We start from the raw sequence: 10,052 nt of genomic DNA, 5'->3' as shown, positions 1-10,052 counted from the left end.
GTGTGCCGGATCAGGCAAGCAAGCCAGAGTGTAATGACAACCTTGAATGCATTTGCCTTGCTGCTCACTGAGCTGCATTATGTAAACAGAGGAGTGAAGGTGCCACAGGTTGCTGTCCATATACACATCACATACCTCGACAAATCCTTTATGTCCTCAGCATTTCCTTTTGTCCTTCAAGGACAAATATTAACTATCTTTCCACCATATGTGTGTGTATATATATATATATCAAGTCACTTCTGACTTGTGAAGAAGGAACAAATTACTGGCTTCCAAAAGATTCTACGTATCATTAAGAGCCCTTTTCAGGTCTTACAGTATCTTACCATATTAGTAGTTTTAGAAAAGGTAGCCTTGTTAGTCCGTGTTAGTCTGTCCATATTTCAAATGCATTTGAATATACGCCTAGGTTTCTTAAGCCATTACCAAATGTAACACATCTGCTGTCATCCACAGCTACTGTTACTTTCTTCATAATGACCAAGCCCATCTCTCATCACAAGGTTCTGAGGTGAAAACTGTATATATTCTCTACATTAACACACATGGTTCCTTTGCTAACTTTTTTCGTTCGCTCTTTCCCCTCTTGAAGTTTAATTGCACCTTCAACTCCCACCCCCTTCTCTGTCTTCTCTCTTCTTCCGCCCCCTCACTCAGACCTGGTGTCTATTTTCTGTCTTCCTGAAGAATCTGTACAAGAAGACCCTAAAATAAACATAGGCCTCATTACTGCATGTAACCAGTGAATATTTAGAATTTCATCTACTGTACATTTCATTCCATTTCATTATGTTTCTTATGTCTGACAAAGTGGATGTGTCCACGAAAGCTTACATTAAAAGATAAAATATGTTCGTCTTTAAGATGCCACATTTTTGTCTTTGTTATGTTTTGTTTCTTTGGATTTTGCCTGATATCACCATATTAGGTCTTTCTCTGCCTTCATTTTTCCTAACTTCATTATATTTTCTGATACTATGTTTAAAGTATGGCAGCTTTCGTTTAGTTATTTTAGCTTTCAGTGGGAGTTCAGGCTTCATTTGATCTAGGCAAATGAAGGCACTTATTTATCTTTCTGGCAGTCCATGGTATCTGAAAATCTTTTTCTGGTCAGGTCTCTTCACTGACCCGCTTTTCCATCTTATACATAGTAGTCAGGAATACCATGGTGCAGAGGATTCTCTCCAGAAACACCTCCTCCTAACCCTTAAGGATCTTCTCTAGCTGTTGTTCTTCCAAGCCTCAGCCTTCTGATTTCTTAGCTGCCAATCTCTAAGGATTGAACCAACATCTAGAACGTCTTCAACTATTTCAGCTTCTCTGTCAGCATTAAAACATCATTCTTTTATAGTCATTATTTTGTCTTCTTAATATTCATCCATAATCCTCCATTTCCACTTTCTTCTTTTATCTTCTGTAGTCATTTCAAATCACTGCTTTTTTTTCTGCCAGTAGTTGGTGTCATCTGGATGTTGAGAGTTCTTCCACCAATTTTCACTCTTCCATATGAATATAATCTAGCTTTTTGTTTCATGGGAGGGCTGTACGGGATGTTTGTAGATAGATTGAACAGATAAAGAGCTACAATATGACCCTTTCCCAATTGGAAACCATTTTGTTTCTCCATATTCTGCTTTAACAGGAGTCTGTTGTCCAGAGTCTAGGTTATACCTCACAGCAATCAAGTGTTGTGGCATACTCTTTGATTTTGAAATGATCTGTAGCTTTTGATGATCCATACAGTCAAAACCTTTCCTGTAACTGATAAAGGACAAACGGGTTACCTTCTCAGATTCTTTGGTATGCTCCAAGGAGGTCTCTAGTATATAACTTGGACTAAAGAACTCCTTGTTTGGAGGATGGGCAAAGTTGTCCTAGTTTGCTGCACTGCCATTTTAAATCATCCTTCTAACTAGGATGTTTTAATGATCAGCCCTGCTGTTCCATTACATATATCTGAGAGTATTTTCACAACCCTTACTTGTAAATTTTTACAGTATTTTGGTTAAGCTCCCCTGGAATGCCCTAATTACTGTTGTCATGGAGTGGAATTGTCAATTCACAAAAAGACCCTCTCTTGAAGAACTGGGAAATAAGAGTCTCCATTTCCCATATTTAACCAGTTTACCTGATTGTATGAAGAAAAGAATTACTGATGGGTGCAATAAATGTACTTACTCGTGCCACACAGTCTTCTGTCATTTAGCTCAGAAGTCAGTGTCACTATCTTCAATATTTATCTATTTAAAGTGTTTTTACATCACTGTTCAGCTGGAAAATCTCTCAGAGCAGGTTACATACAGCCAATAGAAACATGACAGTTCTTGTTTACAGACTTGCAGTCTGAAAGACATGATACAAAAGGAAAGGGAAGAGAAAAGAAAGGGAAAGAAAACTCAGGCATCAATTCCAACTTTTTCCCTGTGGGATTTACTCCCATGTAACTACGTATAATAAGACTGCAGCCAGGTCTTTTGAATGTTTCCCATGTCATGGTCTCAGCTGTTTTATTCCATATTGGTTGAATCTCAGATCCTGAATGCTTACAACAAAGCACTCACTCATATGCAATCCAGCCCAGTCTTCTCTCTTATTGTTTTCTTCACAGGGCTGTAACTTCAACTTGCTGTAACTCCTCTAGTCCCCATGCAATTGTTTCAGTTCTGTTCAGAGAAAGATCTATGCTCAGCCTCTCTGATTAGCAAAAGGCAGTTATGCGTTGTGAGAGATGAGTGCCCACCCTGGGCCCGGCTTTTCACTCCTCTGTCTTACAGTAGTCCTGACAGTCTGTCTGTGGAATTCCAATGAATGGCAGCACCCATTATTTATTAACTCTTGCCCCTTGCAGTCTCTTCTCCACACCTCTCATGTGTTTTTGGTGTGTGTTTTTTTAAAAAAAATTACATCTTGGGTCTCCTGCTCTGTACTAACTCAGCTTGAAAGGATCACGTCTTCCCCAAGAGCAGCAGAATTCGGTCTGAAATATTAACACATAAGAATCCTGTTGGGGGCAGATCATAGAATGGCCTGTTGAGTCGCCAGGCAAAGCAAAAACAGCCAAGAGTTTGCAAAGAAAGAGAGAAGAGGGGAAAATACATGTCTTTCTAATGTTTCTTGTCATTCTCATGCATCTCCTCAAATATGTTTTTCAGGCAATGAACAAATGCTGTCAGTTAGTCTCTCTGTTTGGGATGATGAAAACAGGAATCGGGAAGCACCAGCCTTACCAAAGCTTGCTAGCAGAGCCATTGAGAATGTGCACTGGTGTGAGAAATGTTTAGGATAGGGACAGGGTTTAAGAAGAATTATAGGATTTCCCCCACTCCACACTACTGCAGGATATTAGCTGACATCTTCTGCTCCTTAGATAATGCAAGGTCTCTAGTTTTCATGGGTGAACCTAACTGTAAGAGCTGGGTCTGGATCTGGATAGGGTGCATTTTTAGTGACAGATGTCCATGGGAAAGGAAAGGGCACTTGGTCCAATCCAAAGTCTTAAATGTATTTGTGAGTTTGACATACCCAAATGGATGCACTGTGCTGTAGTGTTGCCTATGCACTATGACTTAATGAAAGAATGATTAAGCTACCATATTCATATGGAGCTCCCCCATAAAAGATTTCCATGGGCACTCTCAGCTTGAGAAGGTTACTTTTCTGTACTACAACTCCCCATAATTCCTCTGAGAGCCTGGCCTTTCTAGAAATTGTATTCCCCCAAAACTAAGCTGAATTCCGGGGTAGCATTAATTTAGAAGTTGAAGAGTGGGAGTCAGATCTCACCCACAGGATACAATCTGCTAGCAATTCCTTCTGCACTTGGTCCATGCAGGATTACCTTAGGCTCATACATAGTCAGTGCAACTCTGGTTCATTTCAGTGGGGCTTGTGCAAGAGAATGTTTGAGTGGATTATGACCCATGTTAAAGGAATCATTACATATTTATTTATACCCCCTTCACCAACCTTTCAATCAAATAATGCTCAGGGTGGCTTACAAGCAAAAAGTAATCACACACAGATACACATCAGCAGCTCTTAGCCCCCTGGCAGATGTCTGAGCCAGACAGAATATGCTTCCTTTGGTATTGATGTCCCAGGGCAACTGGCCCTTGGAGAACCAGTTTCAGGGTGGAGGGAAGCAAGTTCCCTATATGGAGAACCCATTCATAACTAGGCAGTGGTAGGATGGTGATCAGGGTATCAGAGAGCATCATTCCATCCTGAGCATACCCTATCACTGTTCAATCATGAATGGCTTCATGTGCATATGCAAACTCACAATGCCTCTTCCTCCTTTGAATAATGCAGGCAGGAACTATGATTAGGCTGAGTGACAGAGCCACCACTCTCAGGCAACTGGAGGAGCCACGAAAGGGCAGCAAATCACTAGTTGTGTACTTTGTTATTCTTGTATTCTTAGGGGCATGGGATTGTTTCCCTCAAGGGGCAAAAAACAAACAAAAAACCCCCCATGATTTGCCTTGGGTGCTATGCCCCTTAGCTTAGTAGTGGGGGTGAGAGATTGGGGGTGTGTTCTATCTCCTGTTGCACCTCATGTAGCAAAAAGCCATGGGCCACCATGGGCCAATGGCAGAGGCCAATGTGTGTTTCTGTCAGTTTCATGATAACCAGAAGCTGGAGCCCATCTGAGGACATTTGCAGACTGTAACCATGATGATGGAAGTGGAAGTGGAAATGAAAGTGGTGGTGGCAACAATGTATTCGTCCCCCATCTCCAAATTCCACAAGTGAGTCAGGGCAATTGCACACACAAAAAAGCCTGGCCCAGAACCCCAAATTATCTTTTTGGGTGCCTGTTAGACTTTTTCTTTCAGGCACCAGAATACCTTAAGCTGCTTATTGTTTTTATTATTATTATTCAAGGACTTTGCAGCCTCACCAAACAGAATGGACATTCGCTTTTGCATCTCCTTTGTGCCTCCTCTCTCTCTCTCTCTCTCTCTCTCTCTCTCTCTCTCTCTCTCTCTCTCTCTCTCTCTCTCACACACACACACACACACACACACACACACACACACACACATTGTTGCTTCAAAGAAAACAGTGCCCTTACCTTCAGAACTCTCACTGATTTTGTACTCTCTTACAAAAATGCACAGCTCTCAAGCATGCTTATAATATAGCCAAGTAGAGGCTTATTTAACAAGGTCTTTGATAAAGATTCAAATAGCAGCAAGTAAAAGGATAGGCAACAGATGGCTACAGAGAAAAGAAAAGAAAAAACAACACCATAAAAAGCCTCTGCTTATTAACATGATTCTTTCCTGACTAATAAGGTATGTCTCACCCAAATGGTCAAGCCATACAGAGAAGTGGAATCCAATTTTCCTGAGACACTCATGCTGGCAGTCTTCCCTCTGTAAGAAGTCAAAATGTGTTCTTCTCACTCCACCACTATGTGGTTCTTCTGATATATGCACTCTGATCCTGTCCGTGTAGACTTAGTCCCCCTGAGTGCAATGCATTTTACTGCCAGATGCATATGTAAAGGAATCCAGCCTGGGCTTTGGATGAAACTAGAATATTTTTGCTGTATTCAGATAACGTCCAGTGGCTTCATTTCCAGTTTTTAACCTTGAATTCCCTCCCCCTCCCCTTTATTGCAAGGCATGAACCTGGCCGCTTTAAGTGGCAGCGTAAGCAAGGATGCAGGCTAGGAAAACTCAAGGGAGGGTGCCAAAATGATTGAAACAGTCAGACCCTTAATGCATTTGTGGAGGATTAGGACACCCACACAGTGTAAACCTTAATAGCTGCTTAGCTTTTGTTGGAAGACACAATCTGGGGGTGGGAACCTGGTGCCCTCCAGATGTTGTGGACTAATCACATAAATTCCAACCAGCTGTCCAACATCTGGAAGGCAACAGGGTGCCTACTGCTCTTGTAATATCTCTTACTTACATTTTGTTGCACCCAACAGAAGACTCTTAGAAATCAAACTAAAGGGAATTGTTAACACAAATGTACACAAATTATGAGTGCACCACACACATTTCTTTGAAAGTAGGAGCTCACTTCTAAGTAAGCGTGCGCAGGATCCCACTGCTACATCTTAAAATATATTACCCATAAGAAGTATAATTGTTAATATATTACCCATTTACTGTATTTAATCTACAAGTCTATGAAACCCTATGAGACCAGCTGATATAAGGGCAACTTGTATTTCAGTTTGGTACTCAGTTATGTGACATGGTAAGTGGAAATTCACAGAACTCTTCTTCAGCTTAACCTCCAGGTCAGGGAAGAGTTCTGTGGAACTCAGACCCTGTAAATCTGTCTCTCTCTTCTCTTACATTATTTAAGCTTCACAGTAGGACCCCTACACCAAAGGAAGGGGTGCCTGTCCCTAACATTTAAGAGGTGGGTTCTTACTAGTCCTGAGCCGCCTACATCAGCTGCAAAGTGCAAGGCAAGTTGGGATACACACTAAACGCTTACAACGTTTAATTGTTTAAAATATGGTTTTAGAGTATTTTAAACCCGTGAGCGGGTTGTTTCGTTTTGATTGTGGTGAGCTGCTTTTGGTCCCCTATAGGGAGAAAGGTGGCATATAAATAATAGAAAGAAAGAAAGAAAGAAAGAAAGAAAGAAAGAAAGAAAGAAAGAAAGAAAGAAAGAAAGAAAGAAAGAAAGAAAGAAAGAAAGAAAGAAAGAAAGAAAGAAAGAAAGAAAGAAAGAAAGAAAGAAAGAAAGAAAGAAAGAAAGAACTTCTTGAGTAAGGCTCAGTTCTGTGGGTAAAAACGTGGAGTCAGCAAGGGGACATGGAAAGAACTTTCCCAAAGAATGGGAGGACTGTGAGCCCATTCAGGCGTTCCCTGGACAAGGAAAGCACCCCGTGGGCTGATCCTTCCACCCTGGAAGCATCATGGGATTGCTACTGTCACGAATGAAGGAAAGGATCAGCACCTGTGGCTCCTGTCCAAAGCAAAGAGAGGAAAACCTTGAGCCCTACGTGATAACAAGCAGATTCCCCCCCCCCACCCCCGCTTGAGGATGGCATTTCTGTGCGTCCCACACCTGCTTTGGTTTGGAAACAGAAAACCTCAAAGCCAGATTGTAACCGGCTTTACACTCAGCTTAAGAAGCATACCTGGCAGACTTTTGTCTTGAATTTTTTGGCACATGCCTTTATAATTTTTCCGCACTCTCCACAAGATCCTGGTTCATGCCCGATGACATGGATTTTATTCCACGAAAGCTCTCGTTATTTAGTGTTTTTAAGTAGTCTAATAAAGGCTTCCCCTTCTTCTTCATTTAAGCTGTTGCTAAATTGTTATGCTGGCCAGATGAGCCCTCCGTGCGCCGAGCGGAGCCAAGCCAAAGCCGGGTGCGCCAGAATGTGGGGACGGGGGCCCTGCTCCGCGCTTCACCTCCGAGGGAGGCACTCGCCTTTGCCCTTCCTTTCTTGGTCAAGGAGATTTCCTCCCCTAAGCCGGCAGGTGGCGATGTCCAGGTGGGGAAAGGTCAGACACACACACACCCCAACCTGGCGGAGTTTCCCCGGCTTGTATATCTTATTCTTTTGTGGCGCCAGTGGTTTGTGACAGAGGGATTAGAACCCAAGTCGCCTGAACTGAATCCTAGTCCTACATGCACTCTGTCCACTACAGCGCCCTGACTCTCACGCCACCCTGTATATTCTCCAATAAGGACAAAAGGACAGGGCGAGGAGCCCGGCTCAGGCAGGGTGACTCGTCTGTGCGGACTTCGCAAAAGCTTCGCCTCGCCTCGCCTCGCCTCGCCTCGCCTCGCCTCGCTTCGCCTGCCTGGCCCGCCCTCCCGCTGCTTTGGGAAGAGCGGCAGCACCCGCCGGCGGCCGACTTTAGCTGCACGCATAATACATTGTTTATTAGCCCGCGCCTTTCTCGGCTTGTTGTTAACTCAGGCAGGCAGGCGGCAATAGCTCGGCTAATACAGTGGCGTTTAATAACAACAACACGCCACTTCCTCAAATACCACAAGTGAGCGAACGGGCCAGACAGGCAGGAGGGCTCGGGGCCGAGGTATTTATTATACATGAGCTCACATAATACCTAGACATAATACCGAGTTAAATATTTGATAGGCTTTTTTAGGGGGGAAAATGGCACCTCGCCATCCCCCGTTCATTTCCCATCCATCCCCAAAGCTCGACGGGAGCCCCGAAGCCCCCCGAGGGAAGCGGCAGAGGGCGCCTGGATGCGAGCCTCCCGTCCATGAAGGAGGTGGGAGCTTCAGGGCTGGCCGACGGCGTTGGCGGGACTTCAGGACAAGACAATCCGCCGCCCCTCCTCTCCCGTCTCATCTGCCGTGTATTCAGTACTAATGATGGGCATCATCCTGCACTTTTTGTCACAAGGCCAAACGCTGAGGTAGGGATGGAGGAGAGTGAAATACTATGTCACGTTTAACACCGCAGAAGAAGGGTAGGATAAGCATGTAAACGCAACACTGCCAGCCGAAGGCATCTTGCTGCCTGAAGTAGAGGACAAGGGGGCTTTCGTCCTACAGCAGCTGGGAAAAAATCGGCATTTGAAGGATCATTAGAAGAGTGTTTGCCACCACACCTGAGGGCTGCAAGATAGCTTACAGGAAGCAGGGCAGGGGCTCCAAGCTAGGCACTTCTAGAAGTTGTAGATTTTTTTAAAGGAACGTTTCCAATCTCTATGCATGACTTAAAGCCTTATTATGTACTGAGGGAAATGGCTGAGGAACAGCTACCACTATTCCTCGCTTATCATGTGCACACAAGAAATGAGTATCTCACTCTGCTGGCTCTAGACAGCATCTCCATCTGCCCATTGGGTCCAGTCCCATAAGGACTGATTATCTGGGGAGCAACAAAGGAGAGGTTGAGGACCAAGCAAGTCAGATCTTTGTATGTTCTAATACTGTGATTCTGCACGGATGAGGTCCTCCCGGACAAAGATGAGCCCTCTCTTTTCTTCTTCCTTGCTGTTGGCATGAAGGAGGACTGACAGCTTGGGAGTTTGTGGGATGGACAGCAGGAGATGAGACGTAGCAGATGCAGCCGTGGCCCATTTGTTTATCATATATATATATATCAGCACTGCAAATTAAGAAAGCAGAAACAGAGTGAGACTAAAAGAAAGAAAGAAAGAAAGAAAGAAAGAAAGAAAGAAAGAAAGAAAGAAAGAAAGAAAGAAAGAAAGAAAGAAAGAAAGAAAGAAAGAAAGAAAAGAAAGAAAAGAAAGAAAATGGAAAAAGATGATTTGCTAGATCAAAACTTGGGAAAATAACATTTGTGGACTGCCACTCCCCAAATCCCCCAACTAGTTTGATCATGTTGGCTGGGAGATTCTGGGAATGATAGTCCAAAAAAGTTACTTTCCCAAGCTCTGGAATTCAGACTGGGATCCCAGTCCCATGATGCCACACAGCTAGCTCCCCATATGCAGTTTTGGACAAGCCTGTATTTCAGTTCCTGCAGCCTCTGAATGTGCCTGCTATGGAATCATGACAGCCCACTTCAGCAAGGATGATGAACGCCATACTGTGCAAATTAAAACTTCTACATGCATGATTAATAGAGGCTAAACTAGACAAAGAAAAGGCCAGAAGGAAGGGGCAGTGCAAGATGTGCTAATGAAGGAGTGACCTTCTAGGTTACAGAATCAAAGGCAAATATTGCTCTAGACTTAAATCTACACTGTAGTCTATATAGACTAGACCCCCAGATTGCAGCGTATGTAAATATTCTGCTGCCATGTCAGAATCAAACGATCAGGGCACATTCTGCAGCAGTGGCGCCACTTCAGTGGGACTGAACAAAGACATTACATTCCGCAATACAGAGACCTCATTTCATCAATATATTCAGGGCCCCAGTCAATCGGATGGAAGACTGCAGTGGGAAAATTATCTGAAAATCTAGGAATAAGTAAGTGCTTATCTTCACTTTAAAATCCCAGCACATTTTATATACTACACTTGTTTTCTATCTTTCTCTTTCTACATACTCTCTCACACACTTTATCTTCAGAACAGCCTCATTGGGGAGGTTAGCATCACACATATGGCAG

General features: G+C 43.4%; 1 long non-coding RNA gene across 1 annotated transcript; it reads right to left on the bottom strand.

Moving 5' to 3' along the window:
- Positions 1-2,223: 2,223 nt before the first annotated feature.
- Positions 2,224-7,214, bottom strand: LOC140704440 (uncharacterized). The gene is made up of 2 exons (XR_012083640.2): positions 7,121-7,214; positions 2,224-2,346 (listed from the first exon to the last, which is right to left on the bottom strand). It is a non-coding gene; the product is annotated as an uncharacterized LOC140704440 (long non-coding RNA).
- Positions 7,215-10,052: the final 2,838 nt, after the last annotated feature.

Source organism: Pogona vitticeps, chromosome 2 (assembly GCF_051106095.1).
Source record: "Pogona vitticeps strain Pit_001003342236 chromosome 2, PviZW2.1, whole genome shotgun sequence".
Lineage (NCBI taxonomy): Eukaryota > Metazoa > Chordata > Lepidosauria > Squamata > Agamidae > Pogona > Pogona vitticeps.
Note: the sequence above shows the minus strand (reverse complement) of the source record. Positions and strands in the feature narration are given on the sequence as shown.